This window comes from Corvus brachyrhynchos, unplaced genomic scaffold (genome assembly GCF_000691975.1).
Source record: "Corvus brachyrhynchos isolate BGI_N302 unplaced genomic scaffold, ASM69197v1 scaffold237, whole genome shotgun sequence".
In the NCBI taxonomy this organism is placed as follows: domain Eukaryota; kingdom Metazoa; phylum Chordata; class Aves; order Passeriformes; family Corvidae; genus Corvus; species Corvus brachyrhynchos.
This window is the reverse complement of record NW_008238959.1, coordinates 1480975-1498227: the sequence shown is the minus strand read 5'-3', so window position 1 is coordinate 1498227 and position 17253 is coordinate 1480975.

The following is a 17253-nucleotide window of genomic DNA, read 5'->3' as shown; positions in this document are numbered from 1 at the left end:
CCGACCCGCTCCTCCTCGGCGCCCTCCGTTGGCTCCATGGGCTCCCGCGGCCGGGGCAGGAAGCGGGGCCGCCCGCAGCCCTTCGGGAGCTGTAGTCCGCCCGGGCCCACTCCCCGCCCCGGCAGCCCGACTTCCCTGCCTCTCGGGGCGTGCTAAACAACATCGCCGCGGTCTCTGGGCTTGCGGGTCTACCTGGTCTTTCATTGAAATATGTGAAAACGTCATTCTCTGTGGGGAAAACCATCAATAAATTACTGCTACTAAAAAAAAATTAGATTCAAAACCCAACTCTTGTATTTTGCAGAATGCGGGGCAGGTTGTATTTCAAAGATGGGCACAGTAAGCGGTACCATTCGCATCCTAATTTATGACCCGAACTTGACCCATCGGCAATTCTTTCCTTATTACATCTTGTTTTCTTTCTTAAAGTATATGTTTAGGTTTAATTATACACCGTGACATAATAGTTCCCAGCTTGTAAAATTCAGGTCAGTCTAATGTCAGCTGTATTAAGAGGTAAACAAGTCTAGCTACTGCCTAACAGTACCCCCAGGCTTAAAATTTGAAAACGGCTGGTTAGAAAGTGGCCAACAGGTTAGAAATAAAATTTTTATTTGAACTGATGATGGAGGCCAAAGGACTGAGTTTGAAGCAAAGTGCTTTACAGCTCATCATGTAAACCTAGTTCTGACTGAAGGGATTGCAACCTAAACCCAGATGTTGAAAGTGAAATGGGTTGTTTGTAGGTTCTACTTTTTGGCTAATACCTCTTTGCCTACCCATTTCTATTCCTGATCAGTTTTATAAACACTTACTATATTGTTTATATTTTTATAATGCAAATATATTGATTTGCTACTATGGGGCAGAAGAAGCAGCAGGACCACAGGTATGCACTGCCTGTGCTTACAACTAGGCAGTGGTTTTATGACATGTGTGGTCTCTGAGCTTGTAAGTAAAAATGTGGTTCATGAAGCAAGATATTTTGCTTGAAGTAAGAGATTGACTTGCTGAAGATGACCCAGAGAAAAGTATCTCCCAGGCCAAAGCTGGGGAATGTAGATGATTGGGGGAAGGTTTTCACTCTCCTTTGGGGGAAATGGAGCTTCACACCATGTGAAGGTTAGAGTTTCCCATTGCTCAGTGACACATGACCAGGGTGAGATTTCTTCTCTGGGGCTTTGGAGGAGGCACTTGCAAACAAATTTCACTTTCCATTGTTCAGCTTTTTGTTTCAGGGAAGCGTTAAGGTAATGATGGTGGAAAGGACAATCACGTTTGGACTCAGTCCTAGTCTCTGCTTGGTAATAGAGCCCAGTAAGACATTTGAGCTTGCCACCCCACTAATAGTCAGGTAACTGACTCACTGGTCAGCTTGAAGAAACATGTCCTTTAATCAGGACATGTCATTCTCATTAGATAGATGGCCACATTTGGTGATCAGAGCGCAGAGGATGATGTGCTCTGTGAAGAGCTATGGAGAGCCTGAATCAGCTCTCCTTGGCTGCTGTCCTGTCAGGCCACAAGCAGTCTTCACAGCCAGGTCTCTCTAAATCACTGTGGGATTTGAGTAGCTGCAGACATGGAGGTAGCAGGAGGGCATCTGGAAACATTTCCCGTTTTTTCTGACAGCTTTTGATTATATTGTATCCTCCCTTGTCGTGGAGGAGATCAAACGAGCTGTAGAATAATGGCTCGAAGGTCAGACTGAGCCATTGGGTATTTCACCTGGAATTGTCAGAGCCTTTAAGAAAACCCACGAGCCTGCTTTTGAGAAATGGGAGAAGAAAATCTCATAAAGTGTTCTTTCAGCTGATGGCAATGGAAAGGGAGGGATGCCAGAACTGTGAAAGCTGGTGAGAGATGCTAGAAGCAGCAGCCTGGACATTTTTACATACTGGGTGCACAACTACTTCAGATGATGAATGCCTTACAGTCCCATGATAGTGTCCCTGCAACTCCCATATTAACAGCACAATCTAGGACTACAACAACATGGTAGCAGGGATCTCTCTGGAAGGCTCATTTGAAAACTTCAAGCTTGCATGGTTCCTTGCTGTCCATCATCTGTAAATGTCACCACTATCCAACCATCTCCTGTGTCACATGGGATAGCATGTGGCATCTTTCACATCTGGGAAGTTTGCAGGGATAACTGTGGGTAGAGCAGTTAGTTGGTGTAGGTACACATTTAATCTGCTGCACGTGCACAGATGTGGGGTCAAAACACTAAGGAACATTTTCTGTTAGAAGGTGTTTGGGTAAAAAATAACTGATTTAATTGGGTCTTTGTTGTACACTCAAAGCTGTTTCTCTGTGCTGCCAATGACTGTAAAGTTGTATAGAAATTCTTAATTACACCATATAATTTATGGTATTTATGCAAGTTAAATTGAAAACTATGAGTTGTGTAATGAGATTTAACAGATTCAGCTTTCTAGAGCTAAGGCATTAGCACTGTGCTTTTGTAGCTGCATTTCCAGTACAGCAAAGGAAGGGTTGCAATAATAGCAATGGAAATGTTTTGGTCCTCTATTTCCTGGGTGTAGAAAGAGATGCTGAAATTTTAGAGTAGTTTCTCTTACTCTTTTACAAAAGTTAGTTGTTCAGAAGGACATATATTCCAAGTGTAGCCAAATGATTACTCGAGGTGGGAACCCACGACCTTGCTGAGGAATAAAAGCCTTCTACAGAGAGTCAGTGCTAACAGCTTGACTTGCAAGTGCCTTCCAACCAATCCTACCATTAGACAAGCCTCAATGATCCTACATCCTGTACGTATCAGGCACATTGCAAGGTCCTGCAGTGGGGAAGAATCCAGCTGAGGACTGTGCTCTTCTACAGCCTTCAACAGAGGGCCAGAAATTGCCACCATTTTGGTAACTACCTATTTTTGTGGTACAGGATAGTGGGAAGAGAGAGGAAAGGACTGTGTTCAAGCCTGTACTACTTTGTTTGGTATCTAAAATCTTTCTGGACTTGATAGCAGGGTCCTTGCATATCAGCTTACTGTAACTGCAGCAGAAAAGAAAATACGTTGAGCAACAGGGAAGCACTAAGGTGGCTAAAAAGTGAGGAATGCTCCATAAGCAAGTTCTGCAGCAACAGCAGTAGGTATTGATTTCATTGAGCTAAATAGTTTCTATGAACAAATTAAATTATATTGGTCTTGTAGCCTGCTTGAATTATCTGGTGTTCAATGTAGAATGGTCTCTGTGAACAGCTAGTGCCATATACTTTGTGTATTTGTTCAGCAAGTATAAGGAGAGAGAGTTGAAATATAGAGTGTTGCAACACTTTTTTTTGGAAAGCCAAAACGCATGAATAACACTGAGATCTCTTATTTGTCTTTCTTTTGTACAGCCAAGAAAGAGGAGAAATCAGAAGTTACGAGTGTTCACTGGTTTATGAGTCTAAGGTGGAGAGGAGAACAGACAGTAAATTAACTGGACATAGTATGAAGCTACTTAAGATTAACAGGCTGGAAGAGATAAATACACGATTCAGCGCAAGCAGACTAGAAAAAGCAGCCTTTTTTCAGAGTGTGGAGAAAATGAAGATGACTAGAAGCTTTCAGGAAGAAAAATTCAGTGAATCAGATCCTGGAACAGAAGATAAAAAGGTAACTAACTGCATAATTAACTTTGTTTTCCCAAAGTACTGCCTCTTTTTTCAGCTAGTTAAGGAGTTTACTATGTGTATTTCCCAGTAGACTTGAATTTTTCATCATCATCTATCAAAATGTATTGTAGCTGTGAAAGACTGTGTTAAGACCTGATTATTGAGAGATGCCTCTGCCCACATTAAAGTGCAAATGAGACTATGCCAAAGTCAATAGTATGGATTTTATTTAATAATGAATTTGAGGTAGAGAGATAAAAATGGAAAAGAGGGGAAGAGAGATCAAGTAGAAGCTAGTCACCACCTCTGAATCATATGGTGTCCCATTGGTCCTTTTTCACCCGTGGTTTCTCAGTGGTGGAGGTCCTGAGGTCATTCAACACTTTTCACTATTTATATATCTTAGCAAAGAAAGGAATTAAGGTCTTTCAATGAAGTTCATTGGCTACACAGTTCTCTTACTCTATTGGTTAGATGATTTCCTCACTTCTAATACTAAGTAATGCACATGCTCAGTGTTTCTCTTCTTTTGGGTCAGTGGGTTTCTTGAGTTGTGGGCAGTTGCAATCTCCCCCTGCTGCGATTAATTTTTACCCAGTCAGAGCTGATTTCAGCACAGTTGCTGAGTTGGCTTTCTTTGTGGCCCATAAGTTCTGCAGTCTTTGTGTCCATTTTCAGTGATACATTCTTCTCCCCCAGCTTTGTTAACCCCTTCCTCGGTCTGAGATAACACTCAGACAATAGTAACGTATTTATCTTATTTCAAGTTCTTGAAAGTTACAGTGGCTTAACTGTTTGGGGGAGGGCTTTGGTGGTGGAAGATGCCATCTCTCCCATAACTTGGGATATAAACAGTTGCTTCTTTACACAGTTTGCCACACTGGGAATTTTTATGTGGATGAATTCCTGAATATGTGCTAGCCAGATCTCTCCTCTGCCAGGTCTGGAGTTAGCCCCACACTGCTGCCCTGTTCTGTGCTTATCTTGTGGCCAAGTCCTTTTATGGCCCTAACAGTGTTTGGGACAGGCAACTGTGATCTTTAGGTTCTTACAGACTGGTCAGCATCTTTTAATCTTTTGTGTTCGTAGAAGCAAACACATGTGTTGTTATTCTGGGGTTTAATTACTACTGGACTTAATATTCAGAAATTGTAAAAGGGTTGTGTGTTCTCTTCAAAATCAGAAGGTAAACATGGATTTTGTTGGATTCATGTTTTGAAAGTACATGTCTAACAGCTCTGGAGTTGTGGAGATTGAATGAATTCGATGGAAAAAGCAGATTCCCCAAAGGAACTGAGGCAGCTTTGTCCTTTGCTTCCCACTGCCTGGAGAGCAGAGTACGGTTACATGCTGAATGTCACATTGCAGGGCTGAGTGTTGTCAGTGTAACTCTGTTCTCCACCTGTCTCCACTAAGAACGGTGCTGGGCATCATGGTATGGGGTCTCTGGTAGGAAAATGACTCTGTGATCAGCCAAAATGTGTTTAGAAATAATAGCAAATTTCCTTGTATTCTGGGTTTTTCTATGCGAGAATCTAGAGGAAAAAGTATTTTTATTGACACATCATTTAGATAAGAACTGAGAAAATCCACTTGCAGTAGGAGACTAAGAGATTAATTCTACATACCAGTTTTTGAAAAGACTTGAAGAATTTGTGCTGTGGCTGTTTATTTGCTGCTTGTGCTGATATGGTAGAGCAGTTTTTCAAGTATTCTGAGTATTTTTGTGTTCAGATGATACCCTGGAGCATTGGTGTAAAGGAAATTTCATGGTGTTTCCGTTTGTATTATCAACTCAAGAAACTGAATTTTTAATACTCCTTCATCTGTTGAGTCACTTCTGTTCAAAATTATTCCAGTCTTCAGTAAGGTACTACAATTTTTACTTTGTAGACATAGAAAGAGAACTTCATATTGAAACAAACAGATCATATTTCATATAAGTAGGACATGTTTATTTTGGAGAGTTTCATTTAGTGTTACAGTGAAAGTGAAAATTAAAAAAACACCCCCACAATTGGGTGGTTGGAGTTTGGGAGATGTTATTGGCTCTTTTAAGAGAGTATACTTCCAGTGTGAAAATAACAAGTTGCACAAGTGATACAGCAAAAACTTCTGTTTCTTCCATGTAGCTCTTCCTGTGGGCCTAATGGTCAGCAAAAGGACTGAGAGCTGCTTTGCCTGTGTTAATGTATCTGAGCTTGATGCTGAATTGCAGATAGTCACTAAAGGTGCTGGGATTTTTCACCACTTTGCGCTTCAGAGTCTCTTGACTCATGGTCTTGATGTTTGCTTCTTTAGTCTGATGGTTGGAACTGGCCCTTTCTTAAGAGCGCTGTAAGAAAGGGTAGGGAGTTTTTGGTGGTGCAGTAGAGGAGAAAGGAATACATTTAGAAAATGAACAGCTGGTGGCTAATTGCAAGCTGGAGAAATAGCTCTGTATTCCCATTTTAGCTCATCAGTCTCCTGGGAGCAAGCCTTCAAAGGTGAAAGACAATCTAACTGAACTCTGGTAATATACCTCACTAGAGTGAGGCTTCCAGATACATAAACATTGGTTATATTTCTCCTAAGCTTTTAAAACTTGACTTTCACACAGCATTTTGGTTTGTTTTTTTATTTTTTTTTCAGGAATTTCTCAGTGGGATAAAAAATTGGGCCCTAACTGTCTGTTAATATTGATAAAAGGAAAACTAAGACCTTCCCTTAAAAGTTCTTAGCTTGGTCTCCTGGCCTGATGAGCAGTTTTATTTTATTGATCAGGAAAGGAAGGAAAGAAGAGGGTGTTGGCAGGAAATATAGTAAACCTTGCCCAGGTGTATGCACTTATGTGTGTACTTTCTGTTGATGAAGGTGAAAGCAATGACAAAACATCCACTCACTTAAATGGAAATGTGTTGGAGCTCAAGAGACCATCTAGGGGAGAGTGGTCAAAGTCTGTATTTGCTGGAGGAAATAGTTCTGTCTGAAACGAGCTGATTATAATTAAAGAAGAAAATGATCCACTTCCTCAAAACAACTATTTTTCTAGACTTCGTTTTTTGATATATATAAAAGCAAACATATTTTTCATCTTTTGGTACCGTATATTTTTATAAAAAACACCCAATCCCAAACACAATGTTGTAGCAGTAGTAGTAATAACAGTAATAATCATCATCATCGTCACCATAATTTCATAGCTATTAGAAGGCTACTATGGAAAGCAAACTCCTCAATCGTTGACCATCAATTATGAGTGATTGGTGCTGTCGAGAAGTTGTGCCGTCGGTGCCCTCTAGATGGCACCCTTTGCCACTCCAGCTCTCAATTGACCGTTTCCCTCTTGGACAGGATGGCGAAACAACTCATGACAAAACTTCTCCTTACACGTTTTGCGTGTGCTTTGTTCAGATTGCTCTCTCGTCCCCCAGTTGTACTGTTGGCAGCACGTGTCTTTGTATCTTGGCTGAGATATATCTTTAATGAACATGAAGTTTTGCTTCAGGTTATACATTAGCAAGTAAGAGACTTTTTGTTTTGACGTTTGAGAACCAAATTAAAGGAAGACTAAAAATCCAGACCTGTCCTTGACCCATTGCACTTAATAGACACACGAAGGTGTCTGAACGTGCCGGTCCAAGGGAGGGGGTGGCACAGGTTAGGAACAAGCAGGTATGAGAAGGTGAAATAATTGCTTTTAACAAGAGCACCAGCTTGTGCAAATGTAAATTGATTGTGAAACTGCCACACAATTGGCCCAGCTGCATCAGGTCCCAATGAGCTCCAGTTTAACACCTGGACTGCTTTTGATGGCCCAGTGAATGCTGCTCACTGTTGGTCATCACATCTTCTGGCTCTTACCTCTGGCTCTTTCCTGGTTAGTATTTGGTGTCAGAATGCAATTCAAATTGTTTGATCTTGAATTGCTATCTGCAAAAAGTGGTCATGAAATTATTACCCAGTGTGGGTGGGTTAACTGGGTAAAGAGGAGCCTGGGAGCTTCTATAGTTCTGAACATCACTACTATAAAACAATCAAGTTGCACATGTGAATTGTGGAGCCGAGGTTTAAACACAAGTCACTAATCCCAAAGAAGATAATTTTACAGCATTTTCTATGAAAAACTATCCTTTTTCTGATATTCTGAAAACAGTTTAAGGACTAATTTATAAATATTTAGTTCATCTAGAACTATTGGATACCCTCAGTATTTGGTGTTCAGTTAAGCTAGGGCTGGGGGTGGCTAATTGTCCTCTAATTCCCTGTTTCCAGTCAGAAGATGAGTATTGTCTCCTTTGAGCCTTTTTTCACCTCCTTCACCACCACCACCCTTTCTCTAGCAGTTACTTTCCTTGCAGGTTCTGTGCTGGAAATGACTGTGGTGGTAACAATACTTTAACAAGTTCCTTTTTCCGGGGGAGGCCAGAGTCATGGCAATATTTTGTACAGAGAAAATATGATCACTGATTAACTTCAAATAAATTTCCTCTGCTCCCTAAAACAGTTCAAGATCTTGAGCTATATATTTTGACAGAAACCTGTTTCTGGTTTTCCAGTTTTAGTCAAGAATGGCTTTTTAACAAAACCCTGGAAGGGACTCAGTACATTTATAGTAAAACTTCTTAACTAATGAAGAAGAGATCAAAACCATCATAGCTTTCTTCAGCCTTGAAATTGAAGCACCGTGTCTAAAGCTTGCCTTGGTATGGTCAGGAAATTGGAAGTGGACTTCAGCCAAGTTTGGGCCCATTTTGTTTTACTAAGCGCCTTTTCAGCTTGCTTGGAATGCTGTCATGGGATACTGCGCTGCCAACTTCAGCCTGGCACAGCTTACAGAATATCCTTTTTGTGGTGCCCTCTTCACGTCCCAAGTTCATGGCACTCTCTTGTCATGTGCCAATGTGTGTGATTCCGTGATTCCAGGTAGCTTCGTTTTACCTAATGCTCCTGGCTCCCATGCTTGTGAGAATATTTGTCTGTCGTTCTTAGTAAGAAAGAAGGGAATATCAATGTTTCCCGGCTGAAAAAACCTATCACTAAACTGACCCTTCCCAACATAACAGCTACATACAAACTCAAAGGTGGCTTGAGAGTGCTCTGGAGTCACAGAAGTCAGAAGCAGACTGAGGAAAGGACAACAGTCATTAAAATTTTTTAATCTCATGACTTTCTTTTCCAAGCGATATCATGATTTTTGTAGGCTGATTTGCGAATTTTAAGCACTTGAGATTTCTGGTACTCATGTTCTTTGCTTATTCACCTCTGATCAGGTAAATACCCAAGCAGAGAAGAAATGGTGCTGTTTCTTCTTACTGCTTCATCTTCTACAATGACTCTTAGTGCGCTGTAATTAATGGCACCTGTTGCATTGAAGATGTATAATCCTTACATATAGGAATTCCTTCCATAGGTATAGACCTGAGACCTTATGTAATGGTTCTTCACAATCCTTACATATATCCTTATGTGTTAGACAATAAACCCCACCAAGCTATGTTCCTCAGATTTTTATTTTGTGATCTCTAGAAATAAATCTCCCTGGGCTTACAATGGAGCTGGCAGCAGGATTTTTTTTTTTTTTTTTGTTAAAGTTACTTACCATTTCCAGTTTTAATACCTTGTTTTTAGTTGTTTAGAAATTTCCCAGGTTTTGTCTGCTCAAGCAAATATTTTCCATGCAGAATTTGCATCACATTGAATTGCTTGGGAAAATTCAACTAAAGCATTCTATCTGCTTCTGGGAATTTTAGGGGAAAGAAGACACTTTTATGATAATACTGAGTGTTTCATATCCATTTGGTTGAAATAATCGGGCACCTTCTATCCTTTGAATCAAGGAATTGATGGCTGGCAGGTGAGCAGATGCTGGATATGACAAGGGGAGGCAGCTAGGACTTCCTTTCTGCATGGTGTGGGTTTGGATATAGGAGCAATGTAGATAGACTGCAAGCACAGGAACAGAAGGGACTGAAGACAGTAAAACTACAGCATTTCAAACTGACCTTTCTATACATATGCACCATGACACACTTTAGGTTATTGCCTTGAATTTTTTTTTCCATTTCTTGCCTAATAAAAGGGAAAACAAAGATTATCAGTGGCCTGAAATGCTAACTGCAAAGGGATTATGCTAACAGTTTGCTTTCATTGGAGAAGTTCTGGAATGTCAGAGTAATTGCCTTCAAGTGCATGCCATACACATCCCGTGTAGATCCCTCCACCTGTTTCATGCTTGTCAGTGATCCATCACTTCTTTTCCTTATAGGTTCAGGGAATGCATTGAAGTGTGAGATGGGATCCTGCTGTGTGTCCAAGCCTTGTCTAGCTAGGTGGTACTTGCAGAGCTGGGGAGGGTTTTGAGGGTGCTTGTCAAATTGCATCTGCTACAGCAGGAGAGCTAAGTTAATCAGATGATTAAAATTAAAGGAATGGATGTAATCCTGCAAAGAAATGCTTCCTGGATTGTAGATAATTTCTGCCTTTTGGCTTCATATCTCTGGCAAACCTTGTGGACTGTGTTAAGCTGTGGAAGAAAGAAAGGGATCCCTGCATCTGGAAATGCACAGGTAGTAGATATACTTTTAATAAATGAGATATATTTCACTGCTCAGTATCAGTATTGTTTAACTGGATGAATGCTGCTTGTGTTTGGATGTAGCCAGTTAAACCTATTTGTTTTTTCCTGGAGCAGCATTTATTTCTCTCTTTCACACTGGCAGTATCTAGGTCTACCTGGCAGTAAATCCTAGGCAGATGATGTGCTTTTCCGGAAGGTGCATCACTTCAGTTGGAAGGCTTTGTCTTGCCATTAAAACATCCTCTAGTGACCTCTGCTGGGTGCAGTACAAGGGAGTGCTCAAGGTTACCGTCCGTGGGCATGGTGGTAACAAGGTTGTCAGCCCTTGCTGTGGGACTCAGAGATCCCTAGTAAGCCCCTGATTTTCCTGCTGTTGTCAAGTGAATGTAGAGTTATCTCCCCAAAGAATTAGCATCACTAGTTATTACATCATGTTGCAAAGATAGTATACCTGTTTGCTGTGATTTCCTAGAAAGTAATGCAGGGATCACCCATCGTGTAGTAGCTCAAGAGCTTTTAGAAGAATTCCTAACAGGAAACATTATTTAAACAAAAGAAATAGATGAGTTTAGAAAGACAAAAAGGAAGACACTTTTTTTTGAAGTATCTCCAAGGATGTAGATTGCCAAAATGCTTAGGATTTTATTTAGTTTGCTACAAATGACATTTTTCTTTCTTTCTGGGAAGAGATCCGCCTACAGAATCTCAAAAGTGTTTTCATGTCAAAGGTTTAAGGTCTGAAAAGTCTGCAACCTCACACTTGTATATTCTTCCAGTATTATCAGCCAAAAAGAGTCATGACCTATTGTGTGAATTTATAGAAGAATTTTTTGTGCATAGTGTAAGGACCTCACAGTATAGTGATAAGGAGAATAATTGAAATATTGCTACACATATCAGCACTCAAGATGAATAAGATTCACGAAGAAATCACCTGGCAAATAAAAAAAAGGTCAAATCTGTTGTTGGTAGTTGGCATTTTGTCTGAAACTGTTCCTGCACTTGCACATGAACTTGAAAAAAGATCCACTCTTTTCTTTATGCCTAGCTCATTAAGATTTTGCATTTTCTCTTGAGTGAATTGTAATTTGAAATGAAAAAGAAATTAATTTCATTCCACTGCCCTTCCTGTTAATTTCCTTCCATTTGTATTGCATTTCTACTGTTCTGCCATGGTCAATTTATTTTTCAGTTTTTTAAGACTTAAGGCCAACATAATACGTGATATTTGGTAGCAAGAGAATTATATCCATTGTACTGTGAAGAAAACACATTTTAAAATACCCTGTACTAAGACTACCAGAGATTGTTTTCTAGTTCTTATCAGAACTAAAGTATTTTTTCCTGAATTTAGCATGTCAGTGACTGTCAGAGCTCTTTGCCAGTTTTGTTGCACATCATCATGAGCCCATTTTTGAAATTCAGAGTGGTAATATCTGTCAGACCTTTTTTTTCCTTTTTGTTTTTTTTTATTTCTCTGCATATGCTACACTTGTTCTTTTGAGTTAAAAGGTCCTTCATGAAGTGCAAGTTTCCCAGGCTCTCTCCTAAGTCCTCACAGATAGAAAGGTGGCACGGACTCACAAGTATTCCAAGGGCAGGGCAAGTGTCCTTTCCAGGAACTGTCAGTAGGGCTGTGCTCATGCAGTAGTACTCCTGGGTAATTGGAATCCTTAGCTTTGGGAGGAAATGAGTCAACAGCTGCCTGAAACCAAGATTATTGTGTCATCTCAGGACCCCATGGCATGTCCATTCCAGACTCATCCTTCCCTCTCCCTTTCTAGAGACGCATTGTTGTCACCCGCAAGGAAACAGTTCCTAGAGCTCCCTTGTCCCTCTGCATGCTGATATGTGTCCCATGGCTCTCAGACTTGTGGAGGTTTGGACTGCTGTGATGAGAAAGGCTGGTGATCTTCACCAGCATTCATATTTGAGAATGGTTCTTCCTTGAACTCCCAAAGTGAGCAAAACTGGGGATCGCATCAAAAGAGCTCTGTGGGTCTTGCTCATTTTTCTGTGGTTCTGGTGAAAATATGAGTTTGGCTTCCTAAGAGAGTTTAAGGGAACAGTGCTACCCTTTGATCATGATGCTCCTTCCCCAAAGAAGTGCTAATTGAGGAAGAAGATTTAGAGCTATAAAACGTAACTAGCAGTAAATCCATTTTGTTTCTGTGTGTGATACTACAGCAGAACACTACTGCCAGCAGGAGGTAACTGTACTGTTGGTAAGCCTGTGTCTGTTCAGCGGGTTGTAAAGGGCCTTTGGTAATAATTATATGTGTTATTATGAGCAAACAGTGTCCCTAACACTGGGATTGTGTAAGGCTTAGTACAGGTCGGATCCACTCCACAGAATTCGTTGTCTAAACAGCTGGGTGAGGGAGAAGTGAAATGAAAAACAGGTACGGAGATGGATGAAGATGATGCTAAGGTTATGCTCTCAGTCATCTGTGACATCTGTGCAGAGACATCTGCAATATGCAAATGAAATTGCTGACTCTCTGTCTAGTGTTCTCTTTACATGGCTGTATGCTGAGATCTGAGGGGAGGCATACCTCTGAACCCTCCGCCTGCTGGATCCCAGTCATTTCACGAGTGCTGATTACTTCGCAAAGCTCTTGCACACCATTTGGTCCAGGATCTAAAATTTAAAAAATCTGTAACATCTTCCAGATATCTTCTTTATTTTTCTGGGGTTCATTTACATACAATTCACTTTTTCCTCACCCTGTTAATTTTCCTTGGTTTTTATTTAGATCCTATGAATACCATGGTTAGAGGCTTATTGTAACCTTTGGAATATATTACTGTTAAAACATCAGAAAATTAGATCAGTTTCAATACAGCAAAGGCATATATATTTATCTCTCTGTAAAAGATGTTGCATTTTGTCTATCTTCCCTTAAAAACATCTTTTTGACCTTAGGTGCACGGCTTAGCAAAGAATTCTTTTGGCCATGATCATTCAGAAGTGTCTTGTTACAGACTACCTACCCAACCAATTTGTAAAATACACAGAGGTCCAGGGAGAGACATTCAGACTGTCCCTGTGACCTTTCTCTTCTGGCACCCTTGTGCGATGTCTTGTGGACACATTTAGCAGAAGTCACGGTGCAGTAAAAGTGACTTTCCAGCACTGAGTGTGGCATGAGAATTCCAAACAAGGGCACTTGCATGGGAGAGGTCACATTTCTGTTACCTTGAACTGAAACCTCACATGTAAGGAGCATTTTGAGAGGTTCAGTATCTTCATTTTTTCCCTTATGTGGACAACCTGATGTAATTCCTGGTGTTTGGTCCAGCTGTGTTTGCTGAAAATTTTTTTTTTTTACTCTCCCGAGTTAAAGAAATTGCTTGATTGCTTATATTGAAAACATAAGTTTGACATGGATTGTATCATAGGTAAGGGAGGATTTTTTTAAGTACTGTGTAGGCAGGTGCATTAAAGTGCTTATTTGACATTTACAAATGAAATTCTTGAGAGAAATTAAAATGGGGCTCTATAAATGACCTTGTGCTAAAGAAAATGCACATGGTGTGGTTATAGTACACAGAAATTAATTTGTTATTGACAATAAAAAAGAAGAGAGTATTTTTCCATAGTTCCCTGTCTTCAAGGCTAACTAAGCAGACATGCTGGTACATGAGATCTCCCTAACACCATGCCTGGACTAAGTGATAGAGCAGGTATGTGGGCAGATAGGTTTAATTTCAGTTATGACCCTACCTAGTTACGAGTCTGTCTAGTTTACCTCATATCTTAAATAGTGAGTGTAGTTGAAGATGATAGAGAAAATCTCAGTCTTTAAACAACTATTTTGCAGGGAGACAACAAGGTGTGGGATGATTTTCTCTTGACCTTTGATGGTGCCATAGCGCTTATTATCATCACAACATTTTAAAGGACATATTCACTAAGGGAATTATTGCTTTTATCAAATCAAACATGTTCTGCTGCCTTTCTGAAACTTGTGGTAGACCCATGTTTGGTAATTCTAAATCTGGAGCAATTACCTAAAGCCTCTTGGTCTTGCATGTTTTAGACCATAATAGAGGCATCCTACATTCTCCTATTTATACCTACCCTATGTATTTCTTCCAACTCGTATCTTCGCAGGGTTTTATAATGGTTTCATAAGAAACCTATTCTATAAGAATAGAAATGTACAGTATGGAAATGTAACTTGATGATGAGAGCGTCTAAAGAGTTTTGGGGGTCTAAACATAACTTCATATAGTATTACTAAAATGGAAGAATGAACAAAATTCAGAAGATTAGGACAAATGAATAGGACAAATTTACTAAAATGATAAATTTATGTTTCTATTTTAGTCACTTTTAATCCTTTAAGCTGTCCTTTTTTCAAGACAATATTCTAGCCCCTAAAATGCATCTTTCCAGCACTACATCCAAGACCTGTAACTTTAATTTCCCTTGTGTGTGCACTTCATTTTTAATTATAGAACAGTTCAGTGCCTGTTAAAATAGAGAAACATGGAAAGGCAGGAATTTTTCCAAAACCTTAAATTGGGCAGGTTTTTGAAAGCATTTTCTTTTCCGTGGGCTGATTCCACATGCAACTACTGCCTCTCCTGTCATTGTTAGTTACTTGGCTTGTTAAACACAGTATTTACACCACTTTTCTTACTTAAGGAGAATGCCTTGTGCACTTAATGCTGCATAAAAATTGCACTACAATTTTTTGGTCAGCTACTCCAGAGAATAGGCATGAAAATCTTTAGCTTGGTGTTCTAGCTGCCAATGACTGCCAACAGATTGATTCAAAATGTTTGAGGGCCAGCATGGGACTTGTAAAGAAAGCTTGTGCGATGCACTCTTCCTGGCTCACACTGTGCTTTACAAGGTCCCCCTGCTTCATTAGCAGTAATTTCATGGATGGTTAGATATTTCAGGAGCCAGCTCAGAACGACAATTTGCTCCTTATATCCCCAGACAATTCAAAGTTTTGAAGTATCAGAGATTATATATGGACACTGTGAGTGACAGTTGTCACATCAGAGACACAACAGTCTAAGTAGACAGGCTGTTATGAAACTGAATGGAGAAGCAGGGGCTTAGAAGGATGGAAATAAGCATCCAAGGTGACCCAACAGATCTGTTACAGAAACAGGGCTGGGAGTCAGACTTTCTAACTTCCAGACTGGGGCCTGAGTCATGCTGCTACTGCAGCAGGACCCCCTTGCAGTGAAAGAAATGTCTTGGTTATCACACCTGTTTCTTATATCTGGGACTGTATTCTCTGAGGCACACTGTATGAAAGCCTTCGTGTTATCAGCTGGCATTTGCCAAGTATGTGGGATATACTTTCCCCCCCCAGGAATTCTTCAGTCATCTCCATTTCAGCATCATGTGACTGCAGTAGAGAATACTGGCTGCTTAGCTATCTTTGGGTTCCAAAAATCATTGGAATGCATAATTGAAAGAATATGGGATGGCAATAATGATTTAAGCTCCATTTCCATGTCTGCCAATCCTCCTATAGTTTCCAGGATCATCCTGCATGTGGGATCACACTCTTAATGTATGCAGTGTCTGGAATTATGAATTTTCCAAAATGTTCAGCAGACACCATAGAAAAAATTAGACTCTTAAAAATAACCTCCCCCTGGCATAATCTTTCAATAACATTTGACTTTAGAAACTGCATTTTGTCTTTGAAATTATCATAATTTATAAAGACCCATCAATGCAAGGGAAGTCAAGAAGAAGAGTAGTGCAAGTCTGTAGTGTTACAAACAACTTTTATCAGCATGAATTTTGAGTGAGAATTAATTTGTCAAGGGAAACACTGAAGTTTATGCCAAATAAATGTTTTCTGGAATAAAAACCCAAATGAAAAACTACTGCTTTGGAGCATCTGTTTATCCATTGTTCAATATCTGTCCTGGTTAATTTTTTCTCTCAGCTTGTAAAAGCATGCTTTGTTTGGTCTTTGTGGTACTCCATGTAGCTCAAAAGGTTCATTCAGTATTAGAAAGAACTAACTGAAACTAAAGCATAGCTTTCTGAGCTATGTAAGACATTTCATGTCCTGCTCTCTGTTTGTTAACTATGATTGCAAACAAGCAAGTATGGTTTGTTCCAGGGGAAAGATGGGATTTTCTACCTTCCAGTAAGTCCAAATGACATGCTAAAGGATATGGCCAGAGATATCTCACCATGTGGGTGGTCTCAGGTTACACATTATTTACAGTGAGTCTCTTCACATACTTCAAGTTAAGCATGTGCTGAAATGCTTTGTTAAATCAGGGTTGTTGGGTTTCATGCATTCATTTACATTGAGGTTGTCTGAGCATACATCCAGTGGAAAGACAATAGCATTTTCAAGGAGCTCATATTCTATGTGTAAATGTAAACGAGAGGAGAGTGACACTACAAAGCAATAACATTACTGTTCAGTGAATTTGTTTTTGTAGTTAGCCTTTGCTTGACAGGGGCAATGCTTTAATCGCATCAGAGGATTTTTTTCAAGCTTCATTCTGCAGGGTTTGGTCTTTGTTAGGATTTTGCTGTACCATGGATTGTGTGATAAGCCTTCAGGTACTGACTCCTTGGAATAGGTTAAAGTGCATAAGAATAAAGAGAAAACGAAAAGATAAATCAGAGGAGTGAAGAAAAGCTGGTCCCTTTTTAATTTCTTCCAATTTTTCAGACACTTAGATTATTTGTCTTTTACAGAAGTTCTCAATTTAGATCAAACCAGGCCAAACTCCTTTGGTGTTATTGTGGTTGACACAAGCCTAGAATTGGTGTGCTGTGTTTCATTGAGCTGAAAATACAGAAACCTGCATTGGGATGGTTCCCCTTCCATCTCAAAAATCATAACTTAGTGTGTAAAATGGTGTATTTCAGATAAAACTTGCCCAGCTGTCACTGATGCGTTGTCAGAATTGCGGTCAAGTGGGAGTTTCAGATATGTACGCGAAATGTAAATTCTTTGTTTATGAAGCTGCTTGTTTTTTTAAATTCATTGGGAATTAGCCGAGATCATTTATCTTTATTCTGTTCCAGTGCTTTCATACTTGTTTCCCCTGAAAGTGGCCCACCACCT